General features: G+C 34.6%; 1 pseudogene; it reads left to right on the forward strand.

Moving 5' to 3' along the window:
• Window positions 1-15,183: 15,183 nt before the first annotated feature.
• LOC138414029 (tigger transposable element-derived protein 1-like) lies at window positions 15,184-17,391 on the forward strand (annotated as a pseudogene).
• Window positions 17,392-17,709: the final 318 nt, after the last annotated feature.

The following is a 17,709-nucleotide window of genomic DNA, read 5'->3' on the forward strand; positions in this document are numbered from 1 at the left end:
ATCTTACTTGTCTTAATTCTTAGCGACTATTTTAAAACAGAATGCAGATCTCATTTCTAAATCCTATAAATCAGTACAGGAAGAACATTTGCATACTGGAGAAACTATTTGAAGGATTGATAAATTGATAGTATTTGTCCAAAAAATTACTATTCTTCTCTTTAGAAAGATTTGGAACTTTGTATCAAAGACAAAGCTTGAAAATACAAAAAAATAAAATGTAATAAAATTATCTAGGAGCTTATGATAGAGACATTGGTTAGGCATAGGGAAGTATGATATTTCCCAGTCCCATTTTGGATAGATTAGAATCTTTTGATTGAATTCTAGCTAACGGGATGAGGGTGGAAAAAGTATAGCACCTCTAGACCATGAAATTATTTACCATTCCACACTCCCCTTCCCATTCTTCAACGACCATGGTGGCTATGTATAATATTATAAGATGGAAGAGACCACAGTTATCTAACTTCAGAAAATGTAAATACACTAATTGGAGGAGTACCACCAAGGATAGTGGTTCAAACTCATTCTCAAAAGCAATGTGAAGGAGAAATAAGATTCTCTTGAAATATGTTACTAAGATTGGGGGGAGGGGATGTTTACTACAAAGAACTAATGTTAATTCTGCTACACAATATTGAGCCATCTAACTTAATATGATGAATGCCCACAAGTATTAATCAGTATTCCCAAAAAATGTTTAAAGGGGAAAGTCATTAAAAACTTATGTTTGAATCATTTTACATTAACTAGAATATAAATGCATCTATTTTGAGAAAGATATAGGTCCAACCTTTTTTTCTTGGAAAATAGGTATTCTAGTTAGAATTCTCTGTTTTTCCTTGCATAAATTGCATTGATAGTGTAAAAGTGGCACTTAAAATTTGATATCTATAAAGGGAAAAATAAGTCAAAGATACAAAGGAAAAAATTTGAGTGCATAGGTGGGTGTATATAACCTGTTTCCTTTTATTTTTAACCTAAATAGATACCATTATTTTAGCTTCTTATTTTCATAGAGATTTTCAATAAATACAATTTTTTTCACACACATTACACTATATTATGTTTAGGAATGAGGCGTTTTCTATATACAGTCCATTCGAATACAATGCTTTTTTTAAACAGGAATTTGCTCCAACATGATTGCTATATTAGGGGATATTTTGAGCATAAGGCTAACTTCACCTTTGCTTATGTGTGACTTTGAGTCAGGAGATAGATGGACTCCAGGCTAGGCATTTACAACTGGCCTCCTGTTTACATTTTTTGGGGTGAGAAAAAGATGGGCTTCAGGCTGGACACTTAGAAATAGCCTCCTGTTTGCATTTCCTGAGATAGGAGATAGCTGGGCTCCAGGTTAGGCATTTACAGTCAGCCTCCTATTAGTACTTCAAAATGTAAATAACAACAGAAACAGGGTAAACAGCCAGGTTTTGTCTCCTGAGGACACTTTAACATAACAGTCATGGCAGGAGCAGAGAGGGGCTAAACCCTGTTGGAGTAAAAGATCAGGAGGACACATATTTCCCATCCTTGGGCAAGGGAGACATGCACACTAGCAGAAAGGCTCATTGGGGGGTCAAAAAGGAGGGAGCACCACCCCATAATATGTAATGCCAAGGGTCCCCCACAGACCTCTGGGCTTGAATCCATCTTGGAAAAAAGTTGTGCGTGCATGTTGAGGAGGGTCCTTGGGCAGGTCAGGTGTGGAAAAAGAAACCATATCAAAGGTAAACAAAGACCCGGAAGAGCTGCCCTATATAAATGATTTAACCACCCATTTTTCTGTGCTCCTCTTCATTAGGGAGGACACCCACAGCCTTGCCCTCTGGGTGTGCATCTCTGCTTTGCTTCGGTCTTAACTAAACAAACTGTTTCTCTGTGTGCTCTCCCACTTGTTGTTGTTCTGTGTCTCTAATAATAAACTTTGTACCTGTTTTTACAGTTTTTGCCTCCTTGAGAAATGCATTTTCCAATGCGGGCAAGAGCCAGGGAAAATTTGCTTCTAGCCTCTAGCTCTTGCTGGTCTAGTGGCTAGGGTTCCTGGTTTTCATCCAGGCTACCAAGGTTCAATTGCTGGGCAGGGAGCTAAGATCTCTCTTCAAGCCACCACTCATGGTTGCTGCCTCGCCAAGATCAATTGCATCTGCAAAAATCACTAGGTGATTATAGAAAATTCCACCCAGCTAAATAGAACCTTCTAGGAATACACAAAAGCAAACACACATACACACACACAAAGCATCAAACATCTACTAGTTACCTTAGTTCACCATATGTGCTATAAGCCATGTTCATTCATACCTGGTGTTACAACTTTCCTTCTGATTTCAGATAACCCTTCTACCACGTCTTCATAATAACTAGCAAACTGTAACTCTTCTGATACTCACAAACAAATTTTAGCACTTTTCCAAGGTGGAATACTATATCATAATTATGCATTGAACTGTTAATATCTGTGATATTATTTTATTAGGTTACTGTCAACCTTATTTTTCCCTATGCTCAATTATGCATAGTGAGGTGACCTTTAGGAATATGTATATTATAATATAACTGACTATAAATATAACTTATTGCATCTCTCCAAATGTCATAGAAAAAGTGGAAAGCATCAGTTAGCCTGGCAAGATGGATCAAGAGGATTTGGTTAAGAGAATTCTAATGTATTGATTAAAAAAAAAAACACAGTGGTGAGAATAAGATCATACTTCTTACTTTGAAATATTTATTGGTAATATCTGTGTTGTCATTGGTCCTTCCTCAGCCATTCTTAGGTCTTGAAGTTTGTTACCATTTCAGGAAGTCACAGAAAACCTTTTTCAGAATTTACTGTTCAAGAAGATCGCCTGATGGGCATATACTTCCCTGTACCCTCAAAATTCTATTCATAATACATACATATGATAATAAATGTATAATATACTGAATACAGAAAGGTGTGATGTCAGCAAGTGAGATAATTTGAGGAATTTCAGGGCAAAAATTGTTTCGAACTAGGGCACACCCTAATGACCACATTTAACCTTAATTACCTCTTTTGAAATTAATTACACTTAATTACCCTATTTTGAAATACAGCCACATTCTGAAGTAGTGGAGACTTCAATATGTGAATTTGGATGGAAGGGTGCAAAATTCAGCCCATAACACTATATCATAAAGTACTGTTATTATTATTAATCAAAATAAAATGAGCATACATTTTGCCAAGGGAGGTGAGTTAAATAATTCACATAGTTTTCCTCATTTATTTATAAAATTAGTGGTTTAAAATTTTAGAGAGTTAACCTGAAGTAGACTGTGTGTGCTCCATGTGCACATACGTTAATGGATGTTTCACTTTGACTTTTATAAAGTTGCTATCTAACTTCATAAAAGGATTAAAATAATTAATTTTCTTTACTATTTAATCACAAAAAAACACCATAGTATGTATTTCTTGAGGGGCTCTTTTCTTCAAATGCTATTAAAATTCTCCCTTGTTTTCTAAACTTAACTGTTGCTTTAGGGACACATGAGGTCAACAGAATGTGTCCTGTCTTTTTAGAGAATTGCCTATTTTGTGAAGCAAAAAAGACTATTTTCTTAATTTTAACATTTATTAAGTATACTTATATTTTTCTAATTGATTTTAAATGTTTCAATTTTGGGGAAAACAATGTTGCACATTATATTCATTTACTTAAGGAAATACTTTTTAATTACATAGTAAACTACTTTTGTATATTATTTAATGTTATTCTATTTTTTAGGAATATCAATTATATTTATGTGGAATTCTCAGTTATCTCAATATAGTTATCATTTTCTCTAATAATTTTTATCTTTATTTCATTTTATTTTGTGTCAAATTCTGAAACGTATTCTTTACTCCCATGAATTTATTTTTAGCCAAGGCTGTTCTGTTTCTTTCTGTAATATGTAACTTTAATTTTGTTAAATTAAATAATTAAAATAGGCTTACATTCTATTTCTTTATTAAATCTTTCCATTGCATTTCATATAATTTATTCTCTTCAGTAATTAATCCTCCTTTCTTATTTACATATTTCTAAAATTATTCCATTTTCTTTATAATGAGTTGTGATCGTCTGCTTGAAATTTTGTTCAAGCAAGCTCTAAAGTAGTAAGAATTACTTTAAAAAGTGCCAGAGACCAATAACTTATTTGATTTAGATGTTCTTATTTACTAATTGTATGTTGTTACTGACATATATAACAATTGCTTGATAATAAGCACACAATTTCCTTGTTCTCAAGTCTTTAACATCATCTAATCAGGGAAAGATTTATTGGGAAGTTTTATGAATCTGAATCTTAAAAAGTGAAAGTTATCGTAATTGTGGTTAGAAAAACTCACTTCCAATTCCTCCTAGATTTCTTCCTCTGAGGAACCACCCACACAGTTATTACAGGCAGCAGAGTCATTGCAGTAGTGTGGCCAAGCAGCTTTCCTTCCTGCCTTCAGGCCCACTGCAGGCCATGTTCAGTTTGAAAGCTGGCACACTCTATTATGTGTGCAGAGAAACCCCATAAATGTGCTGCAACTACATGGTAGAAAAATCGTTCTCTCAACATACAGCTCCTGTCACTACTGAGACATGGCACATAGATAGCCTCACATGTTTTCTATGTGTTTGTAGTTATTTTTTCTATTTTTAAATGTTTTAAATAGAAACTTAAAAGCACTAACAAAATGGAGAGACGAATATAGTAAGCATCTATGTGCTTGCCATTCACATCCAAGAATATCAATGTTTTGACCATGTTATTTGTTCTACTTCCTGTGCTTTGCAATTGTGCTTTTTTCTTTTTTTCTGGAATATCGTTGATTTACAATGTGCAATTATGTTGTTTTATTTTAAAGTAAGCCCGTGACTTTGTTATTTTTTTCCTATAAATATCTCAGTATGAGTATCTAACTGATAAGGAATTTGATAAAACTGCTGTGACATTTATCATATACCAGTGGGTAAATTAAATCATTTCTCCCACAGTACTCTCTCTCACCTAGTTTGGATCACCATTATTCTATCTAGTTTCTTGCAACAAATGTCTAAATGTTTTTTTCCTCCAGTATTGTTTTTCTCTAATCTATTTCTTAAAGGGCACCTGTTCTGGTCTTTTGAAAAGCAAATCTGATCATGTCACTCCCAAGTTTAAATATTTTTAAGAGCGATCTATGACTTTCTGAATAACTTTCAGATTCCTTAATATGCCTCATATGGTCCTTTATAAATTGGCTGCTGATCACTTCTCCAGCCTTATAACTGATTCAGTTTAATGACAGCATAGTCAATATTTTATCTGATATTAACCACTGGGTGTTTATATACACCATTCCTTGGCTGAAATAATCATTGCCCATTCTTTGCCAGTCCTTTAGGCTTAACTTAGATATCATTAAAAAACACCATCACAGAAATGCCTAGAATAATGTTTGACCAACAATTTGGGCGTCATGGCCCAACCAAGTTAATACATAAAATTAACCATCACAGGGTCCAAGTTCCATAATAATTTATAAGAACTTTTTTACCTATTAGGATTATGTGGCTTAGATCTACTCCACCCTACCTTTTTCTTCACTTTTTGTACTTAGATTGAGAGAGGTATATTAATGACATCTTTTTTTTTTTTTTTTTTTTTTTTTTTGCTGTACGCAGGCCTCTCACTGTTGTGTCCTCTCCCGTTGTGGAGCACAGGCTCCGGACGCGCAGGCTCAGCGGCCATGGCTCATGGGCCCAGCCGCTCCGCGGCATGTGGGATCTTCCCAGACTGGGGCACGAACCCGTGTCCCCTGCATCGGCAGGCGGACTCTCAACCACTGCGCGCCACCAGGGAAGCCCTAATGACATCTTTTGATACTATGTTATTTTTTTTTCTCTCTTACATCTCAGTTTCAGATTTATGAAAATTGGTTTTGTACAGTTTTCTAGATGAATAATTAATAATATAAACTGTATAAACTTCATTGTTATTTGTAGCTTGTATCATAAAAAAAGTTTTTTGCTTCATTTAATTTTATTATTTTAGCTTTAGCCTTTTAAACATCTCTAGGCGTGTTACTTTTATTCAGAATTATTTTAGATTTTTCTTTGATAGTCAATCTGAAAATATTTTTAATCAATGAGTTGAAGCTATTTATATTTATTTGATCAACATTATTGATGTTTATTAACCTCAGTTCCATCATGTAACTTTACATTTCATTTATTTGTAATGAAGTCTACGGTAGTATTTACTATCTCCTTTTTTGTGTTGTTCTTTCTTTAAAACATATTTTTTGTTTTTAGGGAAGGTTTGAACATTTTTCTAATAGCTACATTTATACTAACATTTCTGTAAAATATCCTTAGTTCCCTTTGTTTGATAGTGTTTATTGTAGCTCTAAGCAATGATTAAATTTTCTGGTAACATTTCCTCCCATCCCCTCCTGGTTTACACCTATTTAATCATAATTATAGGGCTTTCAGAAAGCCCTATCTATTTTGACATACTCTATTCATATACATATGTATATGTATAACTGATTCACTTTGTTATACAGCAGAAACTAACACACTATTGTAAAGCAATTATACTCCAATAAAGATGTTAAAAAAAAAGTTGGTATTTGCATAGATTTTGTTAAACAACAATCCTAGGTGTTCCACTACTCTATGTCTATTGTAAATAAGGGATTGGTCAAGTGCAGAAAAAGAATACACAAAAGGAGACTAATTCCTACACCGTTTGCAAGAGAAAAAAATGAGGAGGGCTTCCCTGGTGGAACAGTGGTTGAGAGTCCGCCTGCTGATGCAGGGGACGCAGGTTCGTGCCCCGGTCCGGGAGGATCCCACATGCCCCGGAGCGACTGGGCCCGCGAGCCATGGCCGCTGGGCCTGCGCGTCCGGAACCTGTGCTCCGCAACGGGAGAGGCCACAGCGGTGAGAGGCCCGTGTACCGCAAAAAAAAAAAAAAAAAAAATGAGGAAAATACGTAAAACCCATTACTAGGCTAAGTATTGTGGGATACTGTGCAGCAACTGAAATAAAAAGTCAGATATATACGCTTTGCTGAGACAGATCATAGTATGGAGTAATGCAGTCACTCGGTTTTTAACTCAAAGGACAGGTTTCTCAAAAAATCATAACTTATAATAAAGCCTCCTCAATAAGTATTCTAAAGGTTCCTACGAGTCTTCTGAGTTTTCTAAACTGAATTTTACTCCTTTTCTTAAAATTTAATAAGTGATATGTATCTATTAGTATTTAATAATATTTGTAACATCCTTTATAAATACAACTCAAAAATATTTGCTCAGGACTCATAGTGCCAGGCAAGGTACGGATAAAAATATTTCCTACACACTTTATTTCTTTTTTACTCCTGATAACTTTTCTCCTTGCCCTGGAACTGGGTTCAACTTTCTGATTCAGTAAAACCTCTAAATCCTTAAATGTCCCTTTGTGAAGTTCCTTCCAAACCCGTGCACTTAATCTCACAAATTTGAAGCAACATTGCAGAGCTCTTAGGAGTTTTTCTTACTGAATGTTTGTAAGAGTGGTGTCTATTCATTTTCCCAACTTATGTACAATCTGGCCAAATATTTTATGCATATTATATAGACACACAAATATATACGTGTGTGTGTTTGTGTGTGTGCGTGTGTGTGTGTGTGTGTTTGTGTATGTGTGTCGGTGAGAGAGAAGAGAGGGAGAGAGAGAGATTCCTGCAAACTGATAAAAATGTCATTGGTTCTTTTGGGCTTACAATGAACTGTGCATCCTATAAGGGACCCATTCTTGTATATACATGAGGTATGAGCTAAAACATTTGAAGTATTGTAAGGGAAACATGCCAGAAAAATAGGAAAATGTTTTGATTAACCACTGAGGAGGAAGCTGTGGCATTATGCTTAGTGGTCAGAGAGAAGGTGAATAATCAAATAAGTAAAGACATAGAGAAGCAGAGGAAGAACAGCACTGTACAGTGCACTGGAAGCCAAGGGGAAGGAGAATTTCCCAAGACCATCTGCTTAAGAGCATTTAATACCACAATCAGTTTTTTCCCCTTTCTCCTCACTTACTAACTTTCCATACAGCACTCAGAGGAGTTATTTTGTAATTTATATCAGAATATGGATCTCTTGTGCTAAACCTATAAATAAGCTTCTCATCTAACTCAAAATAGAATCCAAAATTTTTCCTTTGGTCTCTTCCTCTTTTGAGCCCAAGTAACCTGGCCTCATCACCTAACACTGTCTCTCCTGACCACATTATTTTTGATCCTCTGTAAGTTCCTTGAACAGACCAAGCTTGCTTGTGCCTTAGACACACTCTCTCCTGCTTCCCTTGGGAGAACTCTCTCCTTTCCCACAGATTTTGGCTGAAAGGTTGCCACAGGAGAGAGCCTTCCTGATCTTTCTATTTACAAGACCACCTTACATTCCTCTATTCACTTGCCAGGTTTTGTTCATCCATAGTGCTTTTTTTAATTTTTAATTTTTTACAGTAGGTCCTTATTAGTTATCTATTTTAAATATAGTGTACATGTCAGTCCCAAACTCCCCATTTATCCCTCCCCTCACCCTTCCCTCCTGGTAACCATAAGTTCATTCTCTAAGTCTGTGAGCCTCTTTCTGTTTTGTAAATAAGTTCACTTGTATATATATATATTTTAGATTCTGCATATAAGTGATATCATATGATCTGACTTACTTCACTTAGTCTGATAATCTCCAGGTCCATCTATGTTGCTGCAAATGGCATTATTTCATTCTTTTAATGGCTGAGTAATATTCCATTGTATATATGTACTGCATCTTCTTTATCTATTCATCTGTTGATGGACATTTAGGTTGTTTCCAGGTCTTGGCTATTGTAAATAGTGCTGCAATGAACATTGGGGTGCATGTATCCTTTCGAACCATGTTTTTCTCCGTATATATGCCCAGGAGTGGGATTGCTGGATCATATGGTAGCTCTATTTTTAGTTTTCTAAGAAACATCCATACTGTGCTTTTTATCACCTGAAAGATCATTTATCTTTCTACTCATCGAAGTTCTAGCCACCACAAAGCTAGAAAATGATATAAGAGGAAAGAAGCAAGACTCAATATAAGTTAAACAATACAGGTATTTTGCAATGTAAAATAAACCAGGGAAGTGCAAAAACACTTTTGAATTATCCTTTATTTTTAACATAGGAATTTCACATTGCTCCAGCAGAACAGATTGAATGATTCAGTATTCACATAGTTTTTCTCTGGTATTTATGCTTCCTATTTTACTGACTGTTAACCTGAGGATGCTCTGCAACTTACTCCTCCCCACAAACACACACCCACAAACACACACCACGACCTGCCTGTCTCCAACATCCTTTGCTACTGAATTCTCAGAAACTTGACTTGCTTCAGCCCTCATTCTCTATATGTGTGAAAATGTTAACTAACCTGCTGTTTTCATATTAAATGCTGAATTTGACGCTGGTTGTGTTAGGATATTCGGAGACAATATTAAAAATAAACACAGGATTAATTCCTCTATCAGCTCTTATCCCCCTTGTAAAATAGCCTATTGCTTAAATGGGGAGGGGGAGAGGTCAGATTCATATAAACTATTAGTGGAAATATTAGTGGAGCCATAACTGTTTTTGAACATATGTCTTATGCTGTAATGACTCTTGGCTTCTTGTAGTTAAGTCTTTATCATTTTAATAAGAGTAATGCTAAAATTAATGAAAAGCACAAATGGCTCTAGAAACATTTGATAATGTAGCAGGATAGAATTCTCCTAATAGCAGTGATTATTCTTTATTTGTACTAAGTCAAGCTGGATTATAAGAAGTAGATTCTATTTCATGCTATTAATTTCTCCTGGTAATTAGTAATTAAGTTGATCTGTAAAATCAGTCAAAAAGTCCTTTTTCACCTTTATTATTTTTTAACATATTATGATTATTTTGTTCATATTTAGTTGAACATCAAAAACTTTAATGAGTTATATTCTCTGAGAAAAATTCTTCTAGTACTCTATTTTTAATATTTGAACTAAACATAGTGCTAATTTCTAAAGCGTTCCCTTTTTTCAAGAGTGGGTATTGTGCAAAATGGAATGATCAATTATGATATTATCAATCATACAGTTCTAATTGTGATTTATTAATATGATCTAGAAATTAGCCATTATTCTGTCAGACAATTAAAAAACACAGATTGCAATACGTAAGACAAAGTGTTGTTTATTTTTTTTCAAAGGATGAATAGCTAAATAGAAATATTCTTAAAGAAGGGCAGAGAATTCGCAATGGATAATGAATGAACAAACCAATGAATTGAAAAGCTAACAGACATACCATATTTAAAAGTTGAAGGTTTTCAGTGATTTTTCTAAGGTTTGGATAGATCTCAGATTTATTATTATAAGTAATAGTAGCATGCAATCATATTTAAACAGCTTAGGTAAGAGCATGAAACATGTACCAGAGTAATACCTCTGAAACTCCTCACCCTCTCACTTCACGTATATCAGGACTGATCTAGAGGCTCATTTGCAAAGAACACTGTACATAAGATACTTGGAGGTAGTATAATAACAGATCTATACCACCCTATACCTTCAAGAATTTCCTATATTTTTCTTCATCTTCACCTGAATGTGTTCCTTTCTAAGGACTCCACAAATAATGCCTAAGAAGCTGAAGTCCACAGTGTGCTTTATAGTTTTTTTGTTAAATGTCAGACCAGTTGAAGCCAGCTCAAATATCTTCTCATTTTAGGAGAGAACTTGGACTTTTTTTACAGTAACATGGCATTCATGGGGTTTGGATCATATTACACTTATGTAGACAAGGCTTTATATAACAAGTATGCAGTAAATATATTGAATCAATATATTATTATCTTTTCATGGAATTTGCATAAATTTAGGATATCTTTAAAAGTTACATATGTTTAAAAGCTTTCTTAACTTCTGATATGCTACAGTTCCATGCTCTCAGGCCAATTAGAAAGGATCAAGGCCCTCAAAGCAGTTTATGTGTTCAATAGGGGGATTATTTTTTTAAGTACTACATAGCTAAAATTATTTTTAGAAAATTACCATATGCTTCTAGGTTACAAAAGAACTAATATGTTTCTGCTTTCAGCTGATTTTTTTCAACATCTAATTTTTTTAAGATAAAGGGTAATTTTTAAAGTATATTTATTTTTCAGAGGCTCAGTCATTTTCTTTTCTCCCAAAGTAATATACGGATTTGCAGGCATTTTTACATAATCTGCTAATTTCTTCTGTGTTGATGAGAATTAGTCCTTATTATTCCCCATTGGGGTAATCAAATTTGATGAATAAGTTAGCTGTCTACAGTTGTATGGGCCTTTATGTATTTTTCACAATAGATTTGCTTATTTAGCCTAGAGATATATTTACTGTTGTAATTGGCATTTAGTGAAATTTGTTTCTGGTAACCTTCAACTCTCTTAAATCTTTTTCATTTCTCTTTTTTAACAGTACCTGTTTTATTGGCTTTATGTTTTCCCTTTCAAATGCCTCATCAGTTTTTGAAAATCCTTTTTTTTTTAAGTTAAAGAAAATTGCCAATTACAGAGAATCTCTTAACCCAGTATAACCTACTTGACCTATTATCGTTTTTCTTAAGAGTTTTTTACTATAATTTTCTTGTGATCATTACACACTGCCATAGAGAATATTTTCAGAGTTCTTTCCTCAACAAACAACAAAATAACAATGAAAACAAATGATAACTTCAAACATGGGCAAAGTGAAGTAATGAAATTTTCTAAAGACACAAGTCTAAAAGCAGAGAGAAAATAGAATATAAAAAAATGAATATATGGAGATGAAAGATGATGAAAAGAGGCTTTTTAGCTCCCCAAAGAGAAATATCAATACATTCATATTTGCTACTTTACTAATCAGTGTGAGCCCTGCTTATAGAAGAGACTAATGTATTCATATCTGAAGTTATTTGAAAGTTTAGTTTTTATCTCATTGTTTGTAGGTAAATATAAAAACTACCTATAGAATTAGTTATTTACAAAGAGAAACTTTAAAACCTTCTGAAAGGTACACAGAAATATATTTATACACACACATACACACAAACACACAATCATGGACCTAAAAATACCAGTGCAAGTCCTAAATACATGTTTTCTCTCATATTCTCAATAAAGAGCTATTGGTAATGAAACTATGAAAGTCAACAGCTACTTCTACCTTCCTAGAAATAAATCTTACCTCTAGTGAGTATCTTTTAACACGTTATTTAAGGCTCTTCACATTTACTTCTATACTTTATCTACATTGGTTAATTTCTTTTGTAAAACTCATGTATTTTGTATGATATCTGAATCAATTTCTTAACCTTGAAATCCATACGCTGATTTATCCTCATTTATATGAGTCTGAAAATTAAATTTGTTAGAGAAATTAAACACTATCTAATAGTGTCCTCATATTCTAGGAAAACTTGAATAAGACAATTTGAGATCACGTGAAATTCTATATACATGTTGTATTTCAGGATTAGCAAGAGGAGAAAGCTACTTTTCTGCCAATGATGCAACACCAGTGAAGAATACTGTTAGCTAATTACTAGGGAATTTTATAGGGAAATATATTAAAATTATAATAAAATGTAGAGTTAAAGCACAGACAAGAGTACTATAGTAATGAAATGTGGAAACTCTTACTCGTTCTATAAAGTTTAGTGATCCAGAAAGGTAATTCCTTTGCTATTTCCCTTGTGTGATTTGACCTTTTCATTTATTTTCCCCCTGGTGATTTTTCCACTGATTATCTCTTCCACTAGATGTCAGGCAAGAGGAGGGAGTGGTAATGAATCTAAAACTAAGAACACATTTACTTTTAAAAGTGTTAAAATTATGACTAAATGCAGCCAAACGGAATAGTGATTAGGCACATGGAAGATAAAATGCTCTGATAATTAGTTTGAACTAAATATTAATAACAGCAGCTGCAGGAGGAACCATATTCTTTTATGATAATATCAGTCTTTATTTTGTCTTCCTCTGGGAAATATTCCGTTTAGAAAGTTTAGCTCCACTTATGCTTTCTGAAAACAACATGTATGTGGTATGTGTCCTTTGTAGCACTCAATACAATTTTAATTGAATAATTAATTTTGTCAAGGTCGATTTAATGCACATCCCACTACCACCTCTCACATGTTAATCTCGTTAAGGTAGGGACTAAGTCTGTTTTGTCAATTTCATTATCCACAGACTCAGCATAATACTTTGGGAGAGTGTAAATGAAAAAAAAAAGTGTATTGAAGGAGTGACTAAATTTAAAAAAGGAATAAATATGAGTGAATGAATGGATGGCATTATAGAGTTATCCACTTCAAATAGAAATACAGTCTAGATTCATTGTTTGAGCTCGATTTACATATATTATCTTAACAAATAAGACTCATAACAATGATATACGAAGGCTTTGTGACCTCTTTATTAGACAGCCTATAATATTTTGGTTAAGATGTCTTCAGTAGGACATAAATGATGGTATTGATACCAAATAAAAAAGACAGAAATTAGGAAGATGTACCCAAAGCACAACAGGTATATGAGCTCTCTGAGCGTATTATCCATGTTTTACCATATTATAGTTCACTTTGTTGCATGCCAGTTCCTCTGATGAGGACTTTAAAATTGTACAACAGAAGATAACTTACGATCCTTCCTGCTTCTTGTCCAGCTCATGTCCCGTGCCATTGAATAAACTAACTCTTCTCCCTAGAAAATTCATCTTCCTCATTCTTAACAGCTGTGAAGATTTTCTTACTGATTCCTCAGGGAACATCTACATACAGCCTTCTCAATAAAGCATTTCCCAGTTTCCTAGGTATATAATTGCTCAGTCCTCTGTTCCCATTGCACATTTTATAGCCTCTGCAATTAAACTGAGCAAATTTTATCGCAGCTTAGCAGTTTATTTGCATGTTCCCCTCTAACTATTGAATCCCCTTATAAAATGGCCATCTCTGTATCTATAGTACTTTGCAGAGTTCTTGACAGGAGTTGAACTAGTAAATTTGTCAAATAAGTTAATAAAGTAATAAAGTACGTTCAGGTTGAGGGGGAGCTAAGACCTTCATCATTTAGAGTAGGCATTGAAATAGTATAATGAATCAAAGATTTAGTCCCATTAAATTATGTAATTTGAGAGTAAGACAATTACCAGGTTTTAAGAGTTGCATCCCTATTTTCCTTCTTTGAACTGATACTTCGCTCTTTACCTTCAGGGCTATGGCATATCTTATTTTGCTACAGTTTCCAGGAATAATCTTCCTTTGCTTCATGACTTTAAATTCTATATTCCTTTGATGCCTTCACCACTCCACAACAAGTATTTCTTCTTTAGGACTTTGTGTTCTTTTTCAGAGTTCTAAACATTTCAACTGTAATATACATGGTTGCCAATCATCAATCAATAGTAAATTTAATATTAATAAACTTCACATTGTCTTTCATGTACAGAAAAACATGGTTATAGCCTACTACAAAACATGAAGTTTAAGTGGATTATTTATGCTCACAAAAATCTAGCTTTTCCTATTTTGAGAAAATTCTATTATGGTAATAAATGTGTGAAAATAGACTCAAGAATGGATGAATAACTTCTATACAGAAAAAGGAAATGATTTTGTAAGTTTTTTCTCAGTGCATTGATTAAATGAGAGACTTAGGATTTCAGTAGAATAAACGTGTTAACGGTGTCAACCAAATTTATCTCAAGCATGTCTCATTTTATTATGCTTCATTTTATTGTTCTTCACAGACAATGCGTGTTGCACACATTGGAGGTTTATGACAACCTCTGTCCAGCAAGTGTATAGGCACCACTTATCCAATAGCATCTGCTCAGTTTGTGTCTCTATGTAACATTTTGGTAATTTGCACAATATTTCAAACTTTTTCATTATTATTGGATTTGTTACGGTGATCTGTAATCAGTGAACTTTGAGGTTACTATTATACTTGTTTTTGGGCACCACAAACCGTGCCCATATAAGGAGGCAAACAATTGATATATGTTATGTGTGTTCTGCCTGCTCCACCAACTGGTTTTTCCTCCTACTTGGACCTCCCTATCCCCTGAGGAATAATAATATTAAAATTAGGTAATTAATAATCCTCCAATGGACTCTAAGTGTTCAAGTGAAAGAAAGAGTTGCAGTTCTTGCACTTTAAATCAAAAGCTAGAAATGTTTAATCTTAGGAAGGCATGTTGAAAGCTGAGATAGGCTGGGCTTCTTGCACCAAATATTTAGCCTAGTTGTGAATGCAAAGAAAAGGTTCCCGAAGGAAATTAAAAGTGCCACTGTAACAGGGAAGAGCCAAATCAGACTACATGTTGGACCTGTTTCTTTTACTTTAACCTTTGCTTTCCACTGCTTTTGTTCACTAAAATGATACTGTCTGTATATAACGGCCTGCCTCAGGGAACCCTGCCCCTCTGCCTGAATGTTAAACCAAAGTGCCTTTGTTCAGGGAAACATCCAGACCCTGTTCCACCTGCAGATAACTACAGGAAAGAAGAATTTTTTTTAACACATCCCCTCCCTGAGGCTTACCATTCAGGGGATATTTGCAAAACTTATAGCCTTTTTACTTTACTTCCCCATCTCCTCCCCGTCTCTGTGCTATAAAAGAAACTGGCATCCAAACCCCGATAAGATGGTTATTTTGAGACTTTAGTCTGCCATCTTCTCAGTCTGCTGGCTTTCCGAATAAAGTCATATTCCTTGCCTCAACACCTCATCTCTGATTTATTGGCCTGTCGCGCAGCGAGCAGAGTGAGCTTGGACTCGGTAACACTACTCCAGTGAACACACAAATGATACGAAAATGAAACCGCCTTATTGCTGGTATGGAGAATGTTTTAGTGGTCTGGATAGAAGATCAGGCCAGCCACATTTCCTTAAGCCAAAGCCTCATCCAGAGCAAACCCCTAACTCTCTTCAATTCTATGAATGCTGAGAGTTTGAAGCTAGCAGAGGTTGGTTCATGAGATTTAAGGAAAGAAGCCATCTCCATAACTTTAAAGTGAAAGGTGAAGTAGCAAGTGCTGATGTAGAAACTGCTGCAAGTTATCCAGAAGATCTAGATAAGATAATTAAAAAGGTGGCTATGCTAAACAAAAGATTTTCAATGTAGATAAAATAGTCTTCTATTGGAAAAAAATGTCATCTAGGACTTTCATAGCTGGAGATGAAGAGTCAGTGCCTGGCTTCAAAGCTTCGAAGGACAGGCTGACTCTCTTATTAGGGATTACTGCAGTTGGTGTCTTTATATTGAAGCTAGTGCTCATTTATCATTGCAGAAATCCTAGGGCCCTTAGTAAATTATACTAAATCTACTCTGCCTCTGGACTATAAATGGAACAACAAAACCTGGATGACAGTACATTTGTTTATAACATGGTTTGCTGAATATTTTAAGCCCACTGCTGAGAACTACTGCTCAGAAAAAATAATCTCTTGCAAAATATTAGTGCTCACTGACAATGCACCTGTTCACCCAAGAGTTCTGATGGAGATGTATCGATACAAGGAGGATAACATTGTTTTTATGCCTGCTAACACAACATCCATTCTGCAGCCCATGGATCAAGGAGTAAATTTGACTAAGGCTGCCATAGATAGTGATTCCTCTGACGGATCTGGGCAAAGTCAATTGAAAACCTTAATGAAAGGAGTGACCATTCTAGATCCCATTAAGAACATTTGTGATTCATGGGAAGAATTCAAAGCATCAATATTAACAGGAGTTTGGAAGAAGTTGATTCCAAACCTCATGGTTGACTTTGAGAGATTCAAGACTTCAGTGAAGGAAGTAACTGCAGATGTGGTAGAAATAGCAAAAGAACTAGGATTAGAAGTGGAGCCTGAAGGTGAAACTGAATTGCTGCCATCTCATGATACAACTTTAAAAATGAGGAGTTGCTTCTTATGGATGAGCAAAGAAAGTGGTTTCTTGAGATGAAATCTACTTGTGATGAAGATGCCATGAAGACTGTTAAGATGACAACAAATGATTTAGAATATTACATAAACTTAGTTGATAAAGCAGTGGCAGTTTTTGAGAGGACTGACTCCAATTTTGAAAGAAGTACTACTGTGAATAAAATGCTATCAAACAGTATTGCCTGCTACAGAGAAATCTTTCATGAAAGGAAGAGTCAATGGTTGTGGCAAAGTTCATTGTTAGCTTATTTTAAGAAATTGCTACAGCCATCCCAACCCTCAGCAGCCACCACCCTGAACAGTCAACAGCCATCAACACTGAGGCAACACTTTCCACCAGCAAAAAGATGACAACTTGCTAAAGGCTCAGATTATGGTTAGCATATTTTAGCAATAAAGTGTTTTCAAATTAAGGCATGGGCAATTTTTGGACATAATGCTATTACACACTTAATAGACTACTGGATACTGTAAAAATAACTTTTATGCATACTGGGAAACCAAAACATTCATGTGATTCACTTTATTATGATATTTGCTTTATCGTGGTGGTCTGGAACCAAACCCACAATATTTCCCAGGTATGCCTGTATCCTCACTTAAATGTATTTTCAGCACCTTGCATTTACAGTTCAACTGCATCCACATGTTGAATTGAGTTCTAGTCTTTACCATTAAAATAAAGAACAAAATGACACA

This window comes from Delphinus delphis, chromosome 3, assembly GCF_949987515.2.
Source record: "Delphinus delphis chromosome 3, mDelDel1.2, whole genome shotgun sequence".
NCBI lineage: Eukaryota > Metazoa > Chordata > Mammalia > Artiodactyla > Delphinidae > Delphinus > Delphinus delphis.